The sequence below is a fragment of the Salmo salar genome, chromosome ssa04 (assembly GCF_905237065.1).
Source record: "Salmo salar chromosome ssa04, Ssal_v3.1, whole genome shotgun sequence".
NCBI classification, from domain to species: domain Eukaryota; kingdom Metazoa; phylum Chordata; class Actinopteri; order Salmoniformes; family Salmonidae; genus Salmo; species Salmo salar.
This window is the reverse complement of record NC_059445.1, coordinates 8,667,318-8,683,891: the sequence shown is the minus strand read 5'-3', so window position 1 is coordinate 8,683,891 and position 16,574 is coordinate 8,667,318.

The following is a 16,574-nucleotide window of genomic DNA, read 5'->3' as shown; positions in this document are numbered from 1 at the left end:
CCTCAGGAGGCTGAAGAAATTCGGCTTTTCACCAAAAACACTCACAAACTTTTACAGATGCACAATCGAGAACATCCTGTCGGGCTGTATCACCGCCTGGTACGGTAACTGCTCCGCCCACAACCGCAAGGCCCTCCAGAGGGTAGTGAGGTCTGTACAACGCATCACTGGGGGCAAACTACCCGCCCTCTAGGACACCTACACCACCCGATGTCACAGGAAGGCCAAAAAGATCATCAAGGACAACAACCACCCGAGCCACTGCCTGTTCACCCCGCAATCATCCAGAATGCGAGGTCAGTACAGGTGCATCATAGCTGGGACCGAGAGACTGAAAAACAGCTTATATCTCAAGGCCACCAGACTGTTACACAGCCATCACTAACATTGAGTGGCTGCTGCCAACATACAGACTCAATCTCTAGCCACTTTAATAATTAATAATTGGATGTAATACATGTATCACTAGTCACTTAAACAATGCCACTTTATATAATATTTTCATACCCTACATTACTCATCTCATATGAATATACTGTACTCTATACCATCTACTGCATCTTGCCTATGCCATTCGGCCATCGCTCATCCATATATTTATATATACATATTCTTAAGCATTCCTTTACACTTGTGTGTATAAGGTAGTTGTGAAATTGTTAGATTACTTGTTAGATATTACTGCACGGTTGAAACTAGAAGCACAAGCATTTCGCTACACTCACATTAACATCTGCTCACCATGTGTATGTGACCAATAACATTTGATTTGATTTGAGCTAAGCAGTTCAGTATGGTCTGTAGTTGTGACAAAATCCTGCAGTACCTGAAGCTGTCCAGAAAGAGGTTTGTCTAGTCTGAGTTTTTTCTGCCAATCCTTCCTTTAGCTGGTGGAATTAAATTCGGCCCTCTTCTAGCTGCTGTGCAGAATGAACCGTGTCAAATAACTAAAGGCCTTTGGGTACACTAGTGTGAGTTCGGTTTCAGTGGCTTCTCATGCCAGTGTCCAGGGTATGATTTAGACAGTATGCCAATATTCTAATACTGCTGGTTATGGCTGTTTCCGTTCCTTTGTTATGACTGAGATGTGTGAGGCCTGGTAGGTTGATAGCATTCCATCACATTGCATTCATATGGTGAGGTCTTTCAGATCTGTGGTGATAACAAAGGAAAGGAGACAAGAAAAGGAGACAAGTAAAGGAAGGGAGCAGATTGAGACTAATTGGAAGTGGCCTTACTGTTTGGGAACATAGCTGCTGACTGTGTAAAGTTTATGCTGGAGTCCAGCCACTATATAGATACTGTAGCACCTAATCCAGCAGACGTATCTATAGAGGGATGTGTGTTTTCACAGATTAATAGAGGTCACATTTGAACACACATACACACACAGGCAGGAAACACCACATAGCTTCTGAGAATTGTTTGTTCACAGTTCTTTCATGCTGATCTATGTGTGAACAAGACCAACACCAGCAACACCACTGCTGATACTAAATAAAGGTTCCTATAGTAACAGTACATAAAGACCCTTAAACCTCATCATCATCCTTCTCCTCTAATCAGGGACTGATTCAGGTCTGGAATACTGATAGCAAATATATCACTTTAATCAATCAATCACCCAGAATAATGGAAAGCAGCACTACAGTGAAGATTGAGGCCCCCAGTCCAGGGTCTCCCAACACTCTCTTCAGGGACCAACAGACATTTCACATTTTGGTTTTAGCCCTAATCTGGCACACCTGATTCAGTCCACTAACCATCAACCCTTTGACTAATTGATGCAGGTGTGCCAGTCTGATGAACCCAGAAGAGAAAGTTGGAATGTACTGCACCTTGTAGGCAACCGTGTTCCTGGAGTGCCGCCTGGAAGACCAGGTGTGTTGAATTTAGGCAATCACTGAACTGACCCCTACTGTGTGACACTGGATTTGAACAACCATAGCCTAAACTTTCTCTGTCAATCGTGCCTTTAGCTGATTAAGTGAAATGCTTCCCTCTTCTGGTAACTGTGAACAATGCTCCATGTCACTGCAGCCTACCTAAACCAAAGCATCTGTCAACCATCTATTTAAAACATTTGTTTCCCCAGAATCCAACTTCTAAATAAGTGTGGCCCATTTGCAGGTGTGAGACAGTCATATGAATATGAAAAACCCTTTACCAGATCAATTAAAAAAAGGTCAGTGACTAAAATATATCCTTGATTGTTGTACTATTTGATGTTCCTTGTCAACCTCCATCTTAGACAAACCACCTAGACTGTGTCTGACATCTGTCTTGACTACTACTGACTAAAACTACTGTGTTCTAATAATACTACATACTATTTATAATGTAGCCTGGCGAGCCGGCCGGATCTCTTACATTAATATTACGCTACATGGGTATCTGTCTGGAAATTATGATGCTATTTACAATACACAGTCTAGTAAAAATGTATGCAATAAGCAACAAATACCAGACTCACCCATACTGAGAATGTGTCTTCTACAGTCTATCCACTTATCTTATTATCAGCTGATTATCATCTTGGTCTGAAGTGACAAATCTCTTCCTCAATAGCATGTAGTGAAGAACACCAGATTAAAAACTGAAATGATTATGACTCAATAGTAGACATTATGACTCAATATTAGAAATGTCACATATTATAAAACATTATATTTTCTCATATCCATCAGCCTACTAGTTAGTATGGGGAGTCGGACGTGGCCAGTGTGTTTAGTCGTATGGTAGAACAACATACCAGACAGAACCCTACATATAGTCCTTTCTCTCTATTAACCTACGGCCTATAGTGTTCTTACACGTTATCAATGTGTGTCGGTTATGCTTGACTGAGTCTCTCAAACCAGTTTTTCCAGGTGAACAACGTACTTAATGAAACCGACAGAATATTACTTGCATGAAAAGGCTAGCATGGTATTTAGGATTGATACTGTAGCTGTATCATTTATCTTTGTTTTGTCTCCTCCTCCCACTCTCTCTGCTGGTTGTGACTGGTTTATTGAGCAGTACGGAGCTCAGGGGCTGATCTAGGATCCCTTGTCCATATAATCTTATTCGTTATGATCTAAAAGGCCAAACTGATCCTAGATCAGCACTCCTACCCTGAGAGGCGTATGGCCAGTGACCTCACAGACACAGGAAACAACTTACCCTTCTCAGTGCTCTCTCACCCAACCCTCTCACTCAGCCTCAGAGAGCCCTCCAAGTTGTATTTTCTCCTCATTCTTGTTATTCTTACAACCCGTTACGAACTGACCTTAGGTTCAATTGAGTCAGCTTGTCTGGTATATTTCATTTCAGATTAGACATGACGGGACACGTGCAATCCTTTCAAGACTCGCATGGTGTGAAACGTAATACAACTGTAGGATTTTGTAAACCATGTGATGTGAAGCAAGCTTTAAAGCCAGTACTAACGTGTCATTTCTTTGTACAGCCATTAGGCATGACAGTCAAGCACATAAGGTGATTTTAAGGATTTTGAAAATGGTGTAATGTGAAAGAAGCTTTATCATGTTAGCCACAATGTCACTCAGATGTGTATGTGATGATAGTGGCTGGTTCTCTTTGGCTTCATCTCGGCAACAGAACCAATTATTGCGTGAGCGCTGGCCTCTGGACAGTGACTGGTGTTGGTTGTGGGGGATTGAGATGTTGGACTAGTGGTGGAACCAGGAAGGACCATCTTTGGTAGCACCCCCCCCTCCTTTCTTTGCAAGTCTCGTGCAACGTATGGCCGAAAAATCCCTCCCCTTCCAAAAGTTGCCAGGTGTGCCGTGGTCAAGGTGTACATGACAGCAAATGTCAAGAAATTATTACACATGACAAGACAAGACATTTAATCTCAACAGTTTTAATACAGCAGCAGTCAATGCAGGTTAAAACAAGCCTTAATTAACAGGTGTTGCATTACAGCCTGAATACATTGCAGACGTTGCATTTTATCAATCAATGGTTGTGTGCCACGTCATCGACTTCGCTGTCGGGCATCAGATTTCTAAATGATGTGGTTAGTTGATATGTTAAAGGCCTATCCAGGCGTGAGATTAGGCATGCGTCTGCAATGTAGCTGACCTGGAACACAGACAGGATCTTTACACTGTAAAGCTGGGGCTGTCAGAGTTCCAGAGTTATTTTGAGTGTTTCCTTGGGTTGCCGCTGGAGGGCACCCTTGCCTTGTTTTCTAGTTCCCAGGTTACCCTGATTGTTCTCATTAGTTTCACCTGTGTTTAATTACCTTTTCTGTTCACCTGGTTGCCTGGCTATTTTGGTTCCTCAGTTGGCCTGCTGCATTGCTGAGGTCTTATGTTTTCTTTCGTGCACTCTGGTGCTGTTGCCTTGTTTCTGCCTGGATTTTAAGTAAAGATCTGGATTTACCCTTACCTCTGCTTGCTGTGTTTCTCTGTGACTGGGTTTGAGTTCGTACAAGTATCATTGTAACATGGGCAGCTGTGTCAGATCAGGCTACTTCTCATCGTACGTTGGTAATGATCAGTAATATACAGAAGTTATGAACATAATATAGAGTATTATGTAGCATGTATCTGATGCTCTGTTTGATTCTCCTCCACTCAAAATCAATTTGCTAGCGTCCCACCTAGCTCAGAGGTTAACAAGAAGTTAATCTTTAAACCGATGTATAACACTTGTATGTTTTATGAATTTTAATAAGTATTTCTGTTTTTGAATTTGGCGCTCTGCAATTTCACTGGATGTTGGCCAGGTGGGACGGTAGCGTCCCACACCCCCTAGAGAGGTTAAGTCGGATCTAAAAGAGCTTGTGGCGAAGGTGCCAAAACAGATCTCGTAGTTGAGAACACTCAGATTAAACTTCTTGTTGGTTCTGTGAAAGGTTTACCTTACATGTCTCTTGTCTTTCTCTAAGAACCTGAATGGCATCAGTCAGGTAGAAATGCAATGCATGGTACTTGAATGACTTTGTCATATATGCAGAATCTTGAACTGCTTTGTTAATAAATTCCACGTAGATTGATTTGGAATTCGGTCTGGGTTTGTTTTTTGTATACAAATAGATAGTTTGGAAACAGAGCATTCCATTGCTGTCTCCATATAGGGTGTGCACAACATTCTGTAGACTTGACCTTTTGTGAAAGTTTGAAAAAATGCATTATTTAGAAAGAGTGCAAGGGCGAATTCCATTTCTTACACAAGCACACGCCGACAAATTCAGATATACTACATAAGCACCCTAGTGGTCATCTGTTTGTTCACCCACACCCGCCCGCAATTACTAATAACCCATACGCAACCGCCTGACTGTATGTGAAAATCTGACCCCCACGCTCAATATTTATTTGACATGGGATGCATGATTTTGTTTAGCTTGATTTAGATATGTTTCTGCTAATAATTTCCAACATTTTGGTCAGCTATTTGTTAGACAACTTAGGCATCTCTTTTGTATTTACATGTATATGTTGCCCTGGAAGAATAAATAAACCCTTGCTCAACAGAATAATGTAATAGATCAATATAATGAATGCCAGTTGACATTTGTGAGGTTTTCTGTCATCTTTCACAGAGCAAAGACTTTTAGGGACAGTGGAGAAAATACAATAACGCAACAAAAAATGTAATTTTTTTCTGTGCAAAATGTCCAAATTAAATAAGTTTGACCGGTTGTAAGGAAAAATAAAGCTGTGAAAACGACCCAAGGTGTTTCTGATGAGATTTCAGTTCGGCTTTGATGCATATCTTATGTGGTTAAAAGACGATCAGCTTTTATGTTGCTTTTACGATGAAGACAGCACCTCTACAGATAGTATCAAACGGAGCATTGCATTCTGTCAAAATGCATAAATAAATAAATCATATTTCTCCACACCTGTTCCCAAGTCCAAGCTTTGCCTACATTTGGTGTATCATTTTACTGCAATAAGTGTTTAATTCTGCAGGAGTTGATATTAAGGCTATATGAGAGGTTATAGATCTACAGTCAGTGTCCAGATCTCAGTTTCTATTTAACCCATCTAAACAGTAGGCTACAGTTCCCCTTGATGTGCCATAGGCCTATTTGAAGTCCCATCTTGTGACTGTCAAATTTATGTAGCACCTCACAATCATCACATATAACATAGCATACCATAACACTGCTATCATACTCTTTTACCACTTCACCAAATATTTTACAAACATTACTTTTCTGGCCATGCCTTCGCTTTATTTTCAACTCTCCTTTCGCAGCTTTTGTCTTATTGAATTAATCTTCGAAAATGTAATTTCTGCCTCCATGGATTGACGTTAACTTTTTCTGACAAAAAAAATAAACCGACAAGGTAATAAAAAAAAGACAATGTAAAGAAAAAGCTAATTAAAAATGACAATGTAATTAAAACAAGGTGGAGAAACTGTCCGCTGGTGACTCACCGGGGAAAGAGCCAGTATCTCTGGCTTGTCATTAAATGTGGAGACCTGCTATTTTATCAAATCAATTCTCTGTAATTATCATTACCTGATTAAACTAATCATGTAAATTAAATTTACTAGGAAGTCGGGGCAACACGGAAGAATTTGTTTATATAGAGCGGCTATCTCCCGAATCCACTCTTAAAGATCTGAGATATTTTATAGCAATCAGTCATTAATTATTCTTATTACCTTTGTCAGTCTCATCTGAACGTCGTAGATTGTTGGTTATCTGCACGAACCCAGCCTCTACTATGAATCATCCATACACCAATTGGCTCAATTATTTATTTACTAACTAATTAAACAATTACACAATATACAATACATAACATACCGTCCCTAGTGGACTAAACAAGACAAAACAGTTTGGTTATAACACAGTAAATTCAGAGAGAAGAGAAGGGGGTTTTGGAAGGAAGATTACGGAACATTGGTCTTTATCAGACCTGGGAAGCTATTCTCACATAAATACATATGCCACTAACTATTGCTCATTCGGAAAAGCAGTGTTTACGTGAAGTTGGTGATGTGAGGCTCTGGTTTGCCCAGTCGATGTCACCCTGCCCTTTGTGGAATCTTCCGGGTCGTCGTGTGAAGTTCACGTGGTCTGAGAGGTTAATCTCACTCTGGAGATTCGTTCACGTTGGTCAGTGTTCTCGTACTAGATTTGCTACCTTTCCAGCTGCAGTCTGTTAGGCTGTCATCTAGAAGAAAAAGAAACACACAACTATTAAGGCGAGGTGCTGGCTAGCGGAGTAGAAAACTTGAAAATAAGGCAGAGCCGCACACTTTAGGAGCTCAGATGCAAAAATGTAATATCCAACGTTTCGACAGCCAAACTGTCTTCATCACGGTATGATCACAAACACTGCGAGATGACTCGTTTATATAGTGTCAAAAGACACACAGGTGTCTGTAATCATGGCCTAATGTTGCCTAATATCATTGGTTAATTCTCAAATATAAAAAATGGCATACAAAGAACAGCATACAAAAAAACAAATGGATAAAATATGATCATAGATTAATTTTAGACTACACAAGCTTACAAACAATTACAATGGCAAAGTCACAATAATCACAAGAATGGCTTCAGATCAAAGTCTATGTTGAGACCGAAGGGTGCGAGGGTCTTTAAGTTAAAGATCCAGGCAGCCTCTTGTTTTAACAATAAATTATCAAGGTCACCCCCTCTCCTAGGGAGGGTGACATGTTCGATGCCAATATAACGCAGTGACGAAATCGAGTGGTTTGCTTCCAAAAAGTGGGCCGCAACTGGTTAAGTCAAGTTTTTGCACCTAATGGTGCTATGAAGCTCTGAGATACGTACTTTTAATTCACGCTTTGTTTTACCCACATGATTTTTACCACAAGGACAAGTTATGATATAAATAACTGCCTTAGCGGAGCCTGTAATAAAACCTTTGATTGGGATCGATTTCCCTGTTTGTGGGTGTTTGAAGGATCTACATTTATAAGTGCCATTGCTTTGAGCACAGCCATTACACTTGCAATTTCCATCCAGTAGTGGCGCAAATAGAAATTGTTCAGGAATATCTTGGGGTGGTAAATCAGAGTGTACTAATTGGTCTCTGAGATTTCTGCCCCGCGAGAATACGACCAAGGGAAGGTCCTGAAACACATTACCAAGACGATCATCGTATTTTAGAATGTGCCAATGTTTGTGAACGATTCGTTGGATATTACATTTTTGCATCTGAGCTCCTAGAGTGTGCGCCTCTCCCTTATTTTCAAGTCTCTCATCGAGGACTCACTTCTTCTTGAGTGATCAGTAGTTCAGAGTTCATACCACTTCACGTATAGAGAAAGCTCCCACGTTTCCTGTCCTGTATGGTTGACATTAGAATTAGCCCTTTAAAACGTGAGGACAAATCCTCACGGTATTCAGAACTGATGTGACTTTGAGTCACAGGGCTTTTATAGAAATGTAGAAAAGGGGTTGGTTCATAATTTCCAACCAATGCCTATTCACTTGGGTGTGGCTACTGTCTTAGTTAAACTTTACTGGGAAGACAATTTTCTAATTTCAAAAGTTAACATCACATTTCATCATTTCGCAAATAGTTTCATCTTTGCTCATTCATTTTATAAAAGAATTAGATGCAAACCTCATAACTTCGACACCTGTATAAACAGAGTTAGGGTAATGTGGCTGTATTGTCTTTCATGAGGTCACAAACATGAAATGAAACGGACTGGGTTGTAGCTGGTTTCCCTGTGACCATTTACACATTCTCCAAAATAGGAATATTGTTCAATTCTCAAATTCTGGGATGTAGTAGAATTGGGCGGGAGAATCACTTACTGTGAAACTCTCTCTCTCTCTATACCGCATGGTCAGGTAGAGAGGAGTCTCTGTGGTATTTACTGCTCCCCCCCTTCACTCCTAACAGAAGAGGGTGGTGGGGTGGTTGTTCACATCTCTGCTAGCCAATTCACTGAAAGGGCTAGCGTCATGACACCTCCATATCAAAACAATATGACCGTTCCCAAAAGCATAAAAAAAAATAAAAAAAATAAAAACGTAATTAAAACAAGGTGGAGAAACTGTCCGCTGGTGACTCACCGGGGAAAGAGTCACCTAGATAGGAGTCACCTCCATATCAAAACAATATGAAGTGTCTGTCATCACCACCTCTGAGTAGACAGCAGATACCTCCATACCAAAACATGCTAAATTGTTGGGAGGAGCTAGGCTAACAAAGGGTGTTTTTGGTTCCTAATTACTACTCCCTAATATCTCTCTCTCTCTCTCTCTCTCTCTCTCTCTCTCTCTCTCTCTCTCTCTCTCTCTCTCTCTCAGGTTAATAGGCATCACCCAGTCATCATTGTTGTGTTTTGTCATCGACACCACAGGCAGTATGAGTGATGATATCACTGAGGCTAAGAGAGTGTCCTTCTCCATCATTGACAGTAAGAGAGGAACCAAGCAGGAACCTTCATCATACATACTGGTCCCCTTCAACAACCAAGGTGGGTGTTAGCCTGGTCCCAGATCAGCAGGAACATACATCCTGGTCCCCTTCAACAACCAAGGTGGGTGTTAGCCTGGTCCTAGATCTGTTAGGGCTGTCCTACTCCAACATTATTGTCACATCACATGCCAGAGAAAATGTTTTAACCCCAAGTTCTTCTCCTTATAGTTGTGTAGAATAACAATACATTTTCCCTTCTGATCAAATCTTACACAATTAGTCATTTGAGGTGTGTGTGTGCATGTGTGTGTGTACGCAGAAGTCCCCACAAGAATAGAGTATAGACATTTTTTTGACCAACTGGGGACATTTTGACCAACTGGGGACACAAGGTAAAATGCTATTTTTAGGGGGTTTAGGGTTAAGGTTAGAATTAGCGTCAGGATTAGACTTAGGGTTAGGAGCTAGTGTTAGTGTTAGGGTTAGGATTTCGGTTTAGGGTTAGGGGTTAAGGAAAATAGGATTTTGAATGGTACTGAATTGTATGTCCCGACAAAGTTAACTGCGCAAGACTGTGTGTGGGCCTTGGATCATCACAACAAACGACAGACATTGTCAAATAGAGCATCAACGCCCTGACATCATCAGGAAGTGAGATGTACCAGAGCTGTGCCTGTCAGGACTACAGGTGTGTGTTTGTGTCTCAACGTCATGAGCAAAAGTTACTTTCACAGTGCCAATATGAAGGTTGTATTTGAATGGCTGCATTTGAAATGTGGTTGCCTGTTTTGGTAACTCTGCCAGATCTGGTTAGTTAGCCAGTGGACTGAAAATGTTATTTCCCATAGAGTTCCAGTATTGATCCTAATGTGTGGTCTGACTGGTGTGTATGTGTTGTAATTCCCAGCTGGCCCTCACGGCGGTGCCACCCTCCTCTGAGATCTTTGTGTTCACTGATGCTCCTGCTAAAGACACTGCACTGTAGAGCACACAAACACACAAACAATAGTACGCAAGTATAAACACCATGGGACCACGCAGCCGTCATTCTGCTCAGGAAGGAGACGGTTTCTGTCTCCTAGAGATTAATGTACTTTGGTGTGGAAAGTGCAAATCAATCCCAGAACAACAGCAAAGGACCTTGTGAAGATGCTGGAGGAAACGGATACAAAGGTTTCTATATCTGTCACGTCCTGACCAGCAGAGGGAGTAGTTGTTTAGTATTTTGGTCAGGATGTGGCAGAGGGATGTTTGTTTTGTATGGTGGGGGTTTTGTGTGTGTTAGAGAGGGGTGTTTGATTTATGTGTTCCTGGGTTTTGGGTGTATGTTCTAGGTTGAATTTCTGCATGTTGTCTAGTTTAGGTTTTCTATGTTTAGGTTTGGGTGCTGGACTCTCAATTGGAGGCAGGTGTTTCTCGTTGCCTCTGATTGAGAGTCCTATATCCTCTCTAGGGCAGGCGGGACTAATTTGTCCCACCTACGCAACAGCCAGTCTAATCCAGTGACGCGATTTTCAAATACCTTAGAAATGCTATTACTTCAATTTCTCAAACATATTACTATTTTACAGCTATTTAAAGACAAGACTCTCGTTAATCTAACCACACTGTCCGATTTCAAAAAGGCTTTACAACGAAAGCAAAACATTAGATTATGTCAGCAGAGTACCAAGCCAGAAATAATCAGACACCCATTTTTCAAGCCAGCATATAATGTCACAAAAACCCAGAAGACAGCTAAATGCAGCACTAACCTTTGATGATCTTCATCAGATGACAACCCTAGGACATTATGTTATACAATACATGCATGTTTTGTTCAATCAAGTTCATATTTATATCAAAAACCAGCTTTTTACATTGGCATGTGACGTTCAGAACTAGCATACCCCCCGCAAACTTCCGGGGAATTTACTAACAATTTACTAAATTACTCCCGATAAACGTTCACAAAAAGCATAACAATTATTTTAAGAATTATAGATACAGAACTCCTCTATGCACTCGATATGTCCGATTTTAAAATAGCTTTTTGGTGAAAGCACATTTTGCAATATTCTAAGTACATAGCCCAGCCATCACGGGCTAGCTATTTAGACACCCGGCAAGTTTAGCACTCACCAATATCAGATTTACTATTACAAAAGTTTGATTACCTTTTGTTGTCTTCGTCAGAATGCACTCCCAGGACTGCTACTTCAATAACAAATGTTGGTTTGGTCCAAAATAATCCATCGTTATATCCGAATAGCGGCGTTTTGTTCGTGCGTTCCAGAAACTATCCGAAATGGTAAATCAGGGTCGCTCGCATGGCGCAATTCGTGACCAAAAAAATCTAAATATTCCATTACCGTACTTCGAAGCATGTCAACCGCTGTTTAAAATCCATTTTTATGCCATTTTTCTCATAAAAAAGCGATAATATTCCGATCGGGAATCTCCATTTAGCTAAACAGAGGAAAGAAAACAAAGCTTTCGGTCGATGCGGGCACGAGCCTGAGTCTCACAGTACTGTAACCAGCCACTACCCAAACGCGCTACTTTGTTTCAGCCAGAGCCTGCAAAGCCACGATTCAGCATTTTGCCGCCTTCTGAGAGCCTATGGCAGCCGTAGGAAGTGTCACGGTACAGCTAAAATCCTCACTCTTCAATAAACAGAGACAAGAAGAACGACACCTTGTCAGACAGGCCACTTCCTGCGTGAAATCTTCTCAGGTTTTTGCCTGCCATATGAGTTCTGTTATACTCACAGACACCATTCAAACAGTTTTAGAAACTTTAGGGTGTTTTCTATCCAAAGCCAATAATTATATGCATATTCTAGTTACTGGGCAGGAGTAGTAACCAGATTAAATCGGGTACGTTTTTTATCCTGCCGTGTCAATACTGCCCCCTAGCCCTAACAGGATATATGGGTAATTGTTTGGTTTAGTGTTTGTGGGAGATTGTTTCTTGTTTTGCCTGTGTGAGCCTTACAAGACTGTTTTGTTGTTCGTAAGTTCGTTGTTTTGTTATTTTGGTGTTCACTTTGATTTCAAATAAATATCAAGATGAGCATCCACATTCCAGCTGTGTTTTGGTCCTCCATTCCCGACGACAACCGTGACAGAATCTCCCACCACAAATGGACCAAGCAGCGGAGGAAGGAGCAACAGGTGGACTTTGAGGAGCAAGGGGAATTTAAGTTGGACCAATGGGAGAAATGGACATGGGAACAGATTATGGCCGGAGAGGGCCCATGGAGAAAATGGAGCGAAGACCGGGAACGCTACCGAGGAACACGACTGGCGTTTTAAGCCCGAGAGGCAGCCCCAATAATTTTTTGGGGGGGCAAATGGGTAGTTTGGCTGGGCGAGGTTTGAGCCCCAGGCCAAATCCCCGTACCTTTTCTGGGCAACCAGTGAATGGACAGGTCCCGTGCTTCGGGGTAATGGGTACTGTGGCGAGGCCAAGTATTTTTAGGCCGGTACGCGCTATACCATTGCCCCGCATTTGCCAGGGGGTAGTGGGCATCCAGCCAGTAAAAGCGATACCAGTTCTGCGCTCGAGACCGCCAGTAAGGCTCTACGGTCCAGTGCATCAACCCAGTCCGACTCGTCCTGTTCCCGCTCCCCGCACTAGCCCTGAGGTGCGTGTGCCCAGGCTGATACCTCCAGTACCAGCACCACACATCAGGCTTCCAGTGCGTCAGCCCAGACCGACTCATCCTGTTCCCGCTCCCCGCACTAGCCCTGAGGTGCGTGTTCCCAGGCTTATACCTCCAGTACCAGCACCACGCATCAGGCTTCCAGTGCGTCAACCCAGTCCGACTCGGCCTGTTCCCGCTCCCCGCACTAGCCCTGAGGTGCGTGTTCCCAGGCTGATACCTCCAGTACCAGCACCACGCATCAGGCTTCCAGTGCGTCAACCCAGTCCGACTCGGCCTGTTCCCGTTCCCCGCACTAGCCCTGAGGTCTGTGTCCCCAGACTGGCACATCCAGTACCACGCATCAGGCTTCCAGTGTGTCAGCCCAGCCTCGAGAGTCCGGCAACAGTATGCATTCCAGAGTATCTGGCAACAGTGTGCGGTCCAGAGTATCCGGCAACAGTGTGCGGTCCAGAGTATCCGGCAACAGTGTGCGGTCCAGAGTATCCGGCAACAGTGTGCGGTCCAGAGTATCCGGCATCAGTGTGCGGTCCAGAGTATCCGGCATCAGTGTGCGGTCCAGAGTATCCGGCAACAGTGTGCGGTCCAGAGTATCTGGCAACAGTGTGCGGTCCAGAGTATCCGGCAACAGTGTGCGGTCCAGAGTATCCGGCAACAGTGTCTAGTCCGGAACCGAGGGAGTCTGCCTGCGATCCGGAACCGAGGGAGTCTGCCTGCGATCCGGAACCGAGGGAGTCTGCCTGCGACCTGGAACCGAGGGAGTCTGCCTGCGACCCGGAACCGAGGGAGTCTGCCTGCGACCCGGAACCGAGGGAGTCTATCAGCGACCCGGAACTGAGTAAGTCTATCGACGATCCAGAACTAAATATAAGTAACTGTGTTTCAAATGAGTCTGCCTACAGTGTGGAACGGAAGAGGTCTGCCTACGATCCGGAACGAGGGGCGTCTGCCTACGGCCCGAAACTGATCAAGTCTGTCTGCATTCTGGAGGACAGTAGGCCGGAGCCTGAACCACCACCTGTATAGGTGGGTTGGGGAGGGGGGGTGTAGCACAAGTGCCGTCGGTGACGGCAGCCACCCTTCCTTCCCTCCCTTTAGTTTAGGGGGATTTTTTTTGTTGTTTTGGGTTTTTTGTTTAGTTATGAGGTGCATCCGGGGGCTGCACCTTTAGGGGGGGGGGGGGGTACTGTCACGTCCTGACCAGCAGAGGGAGTAGTTGTTTAGTATTTTGGTCAGGACGTGGCAGAGGGATGTTTGTTTTGTATGGTGGGGGTTTTGTGTGTGTTAGAGAGGGGTGTTTGATGTATGTGTTCCTGGGTTTTGGGTGTATGTTCTAGGTTGTATTTCTGCATGTTGTCTAGTTTAGGTTTTCTATGTTTAGGTTTGGTGCCGGACTCTCAATTGGAGGCAGGTGTTTCTCTTTGCCTATGAGAGTCCTATATATGGGTAATTGTTTGGTTTGGTGTTTGTGGGAGATTGTTTCTTGTTTTGCCTGTGTGAGCCTTACAAGACTGTTTTGTTGTTCGTGAGTTCGTTGTTTTGTTATTTTGGTGTTCACTTTGATTTCAAATAAATATCAAGATGAGCATCCACATTCCTGCTGCGTTTTGGTACTCCATTCCCGACGACAACCGTGACAATATCCACAGTAAAACGAGTCCTATATTGACATAACCTGAAAGGCCGCTCAGCAAGGAAGAAGCCACTGCTCTAAAACCGCAATAAAAAAGCCAGACTACGGTTTGCAACTGCACATTGGGACAAAGATCGTACTTTTTGGAGAAATGTTCTCTGGTCTGATGAAACAAAAATGTAAATGTTTGGCCATAATGACCATCGTTATATTTGTGAGGGAAAAGGGGGAGGATTGCAAGCCGAAGAACACCATCGCAACCGTGAAGCACGTGGGTGGCAGCATCATGTTGTGGGGGTGCTTTGCTGCAGGAGGGTCTGGTCCACTTCACGAAATAGATGGCTTCATGAGGAAGGAAAATTATGTGGATATATTGAAGCAACATCTCAAGACAGTCAGGAAGTTAAAGCTTGGTCACAAATGGGTCTTCCAAATGGACAATAACCCAAGCATACTTTCAAATTTGTGGCAAAATGGCTTAAGGACAACAAAGTCAAGGTATTGGAGTGGCCATCACAAAGCCCTGACCTCAATCCTAAAGAAAATTTGTGGGCAGAACTGAAAAAGCGTGTGCAAGCACGAAGGCCTACAAACGTGACTCAGTTACACCAGCTCTGTCAGGAGGAATGGGCCAAAATTCACCCAACTTATTGTGGGAAGCTTGTGGAAGGCTACCCAAAACGTTTGACCAAAGTTAAACAATTTGAAGGCAATGCTACCAAATACAAATTGAGTGTGTGTAAACTTCTGACCCACTGGGAATGTGATGGAAGAAATTATAGCTGACATAAATAATTCTCTCTACTATTATTCTGACATTTCACATTCTTAAAATAAAGTGGTGATCTTAACTGACCTAAGACAGGGAATTTTTACTAGGATTAAATGTCAGGAATTGGGAAAAACTGAGTTTAAATGTATTTCTTTAAGGTGTATGTAAACTTCCGACTTCAACTGTCCTTGCCTTACTCTTACTCCCATCCTTTTATTACTTTTACTTTGCTTTACTTTCATCCTTTATTCTGTCATCAACCTCTCTCTACCTCTCTTCTCTCTACCCCTCCTCTCTCTACCTCTCCTCCCTCTACCTGTAGTTAGTACTACATCCACCCAGGTCTCTGTCACCAACACTACAGCTGTACCTGTAGTTAGTACTACGTCCACCCAGGACTCTGTCACGAACACTACAGCTGTACCTGTAGTTAGTACTACATCCACCCAGGTTTCTGTCACCAACACTACAGCTGTACCTGTAGTTAGTGCTATGTCCACCCAGGTCTCTGTCACCAACACTACAGTTGTACAGTAGTTAGTACTACATCCACCCAGGTCTCTGTCACCAACACTACAGCTGTACCTGTAGTTAGTACTACATCCACCCAGGTCTCTGTCACCAACACTACAGCTGTACCTGTAGTTAGTACTACGTCCACCCAGGTCTCTGTCACCAACACTACAGTTGTACAGTAGTTAGTACTACATCCACCCAGGTCTCTGTCACCAACACTACAGCTGTACCTGTAGTTAGTACTATGTCCACTAGAGGGCCACCTTTGACTCTGTCCCTGTATCTAAGGATCTGTGTGATGCTTTCTCTCCTGATTGTGGAACAGAGTAGAGCTTTAGAGTTGTATAATAGTTAATGTAGGTAGCTGTCATGTGGAACAGTGGAATCAGTGCAATGAGAGTTTTGTCATTAGACGTAACCGGTATGTATATGTTATGTTGTACTGAAAGACAGCGTGGAAATATGAACCTTTTATCATAATACATGTGAAGAGTTTTTATTCTTAAATCTGTCAAATTGAAACTATGGAGATATTATCAGAACTTCTGCTTTTCATTCTGAGTATCTCTTCACAGTCAGCATAGATAGAACAAAGACACTATATGGTACAGAGCTATAATAAGGTTT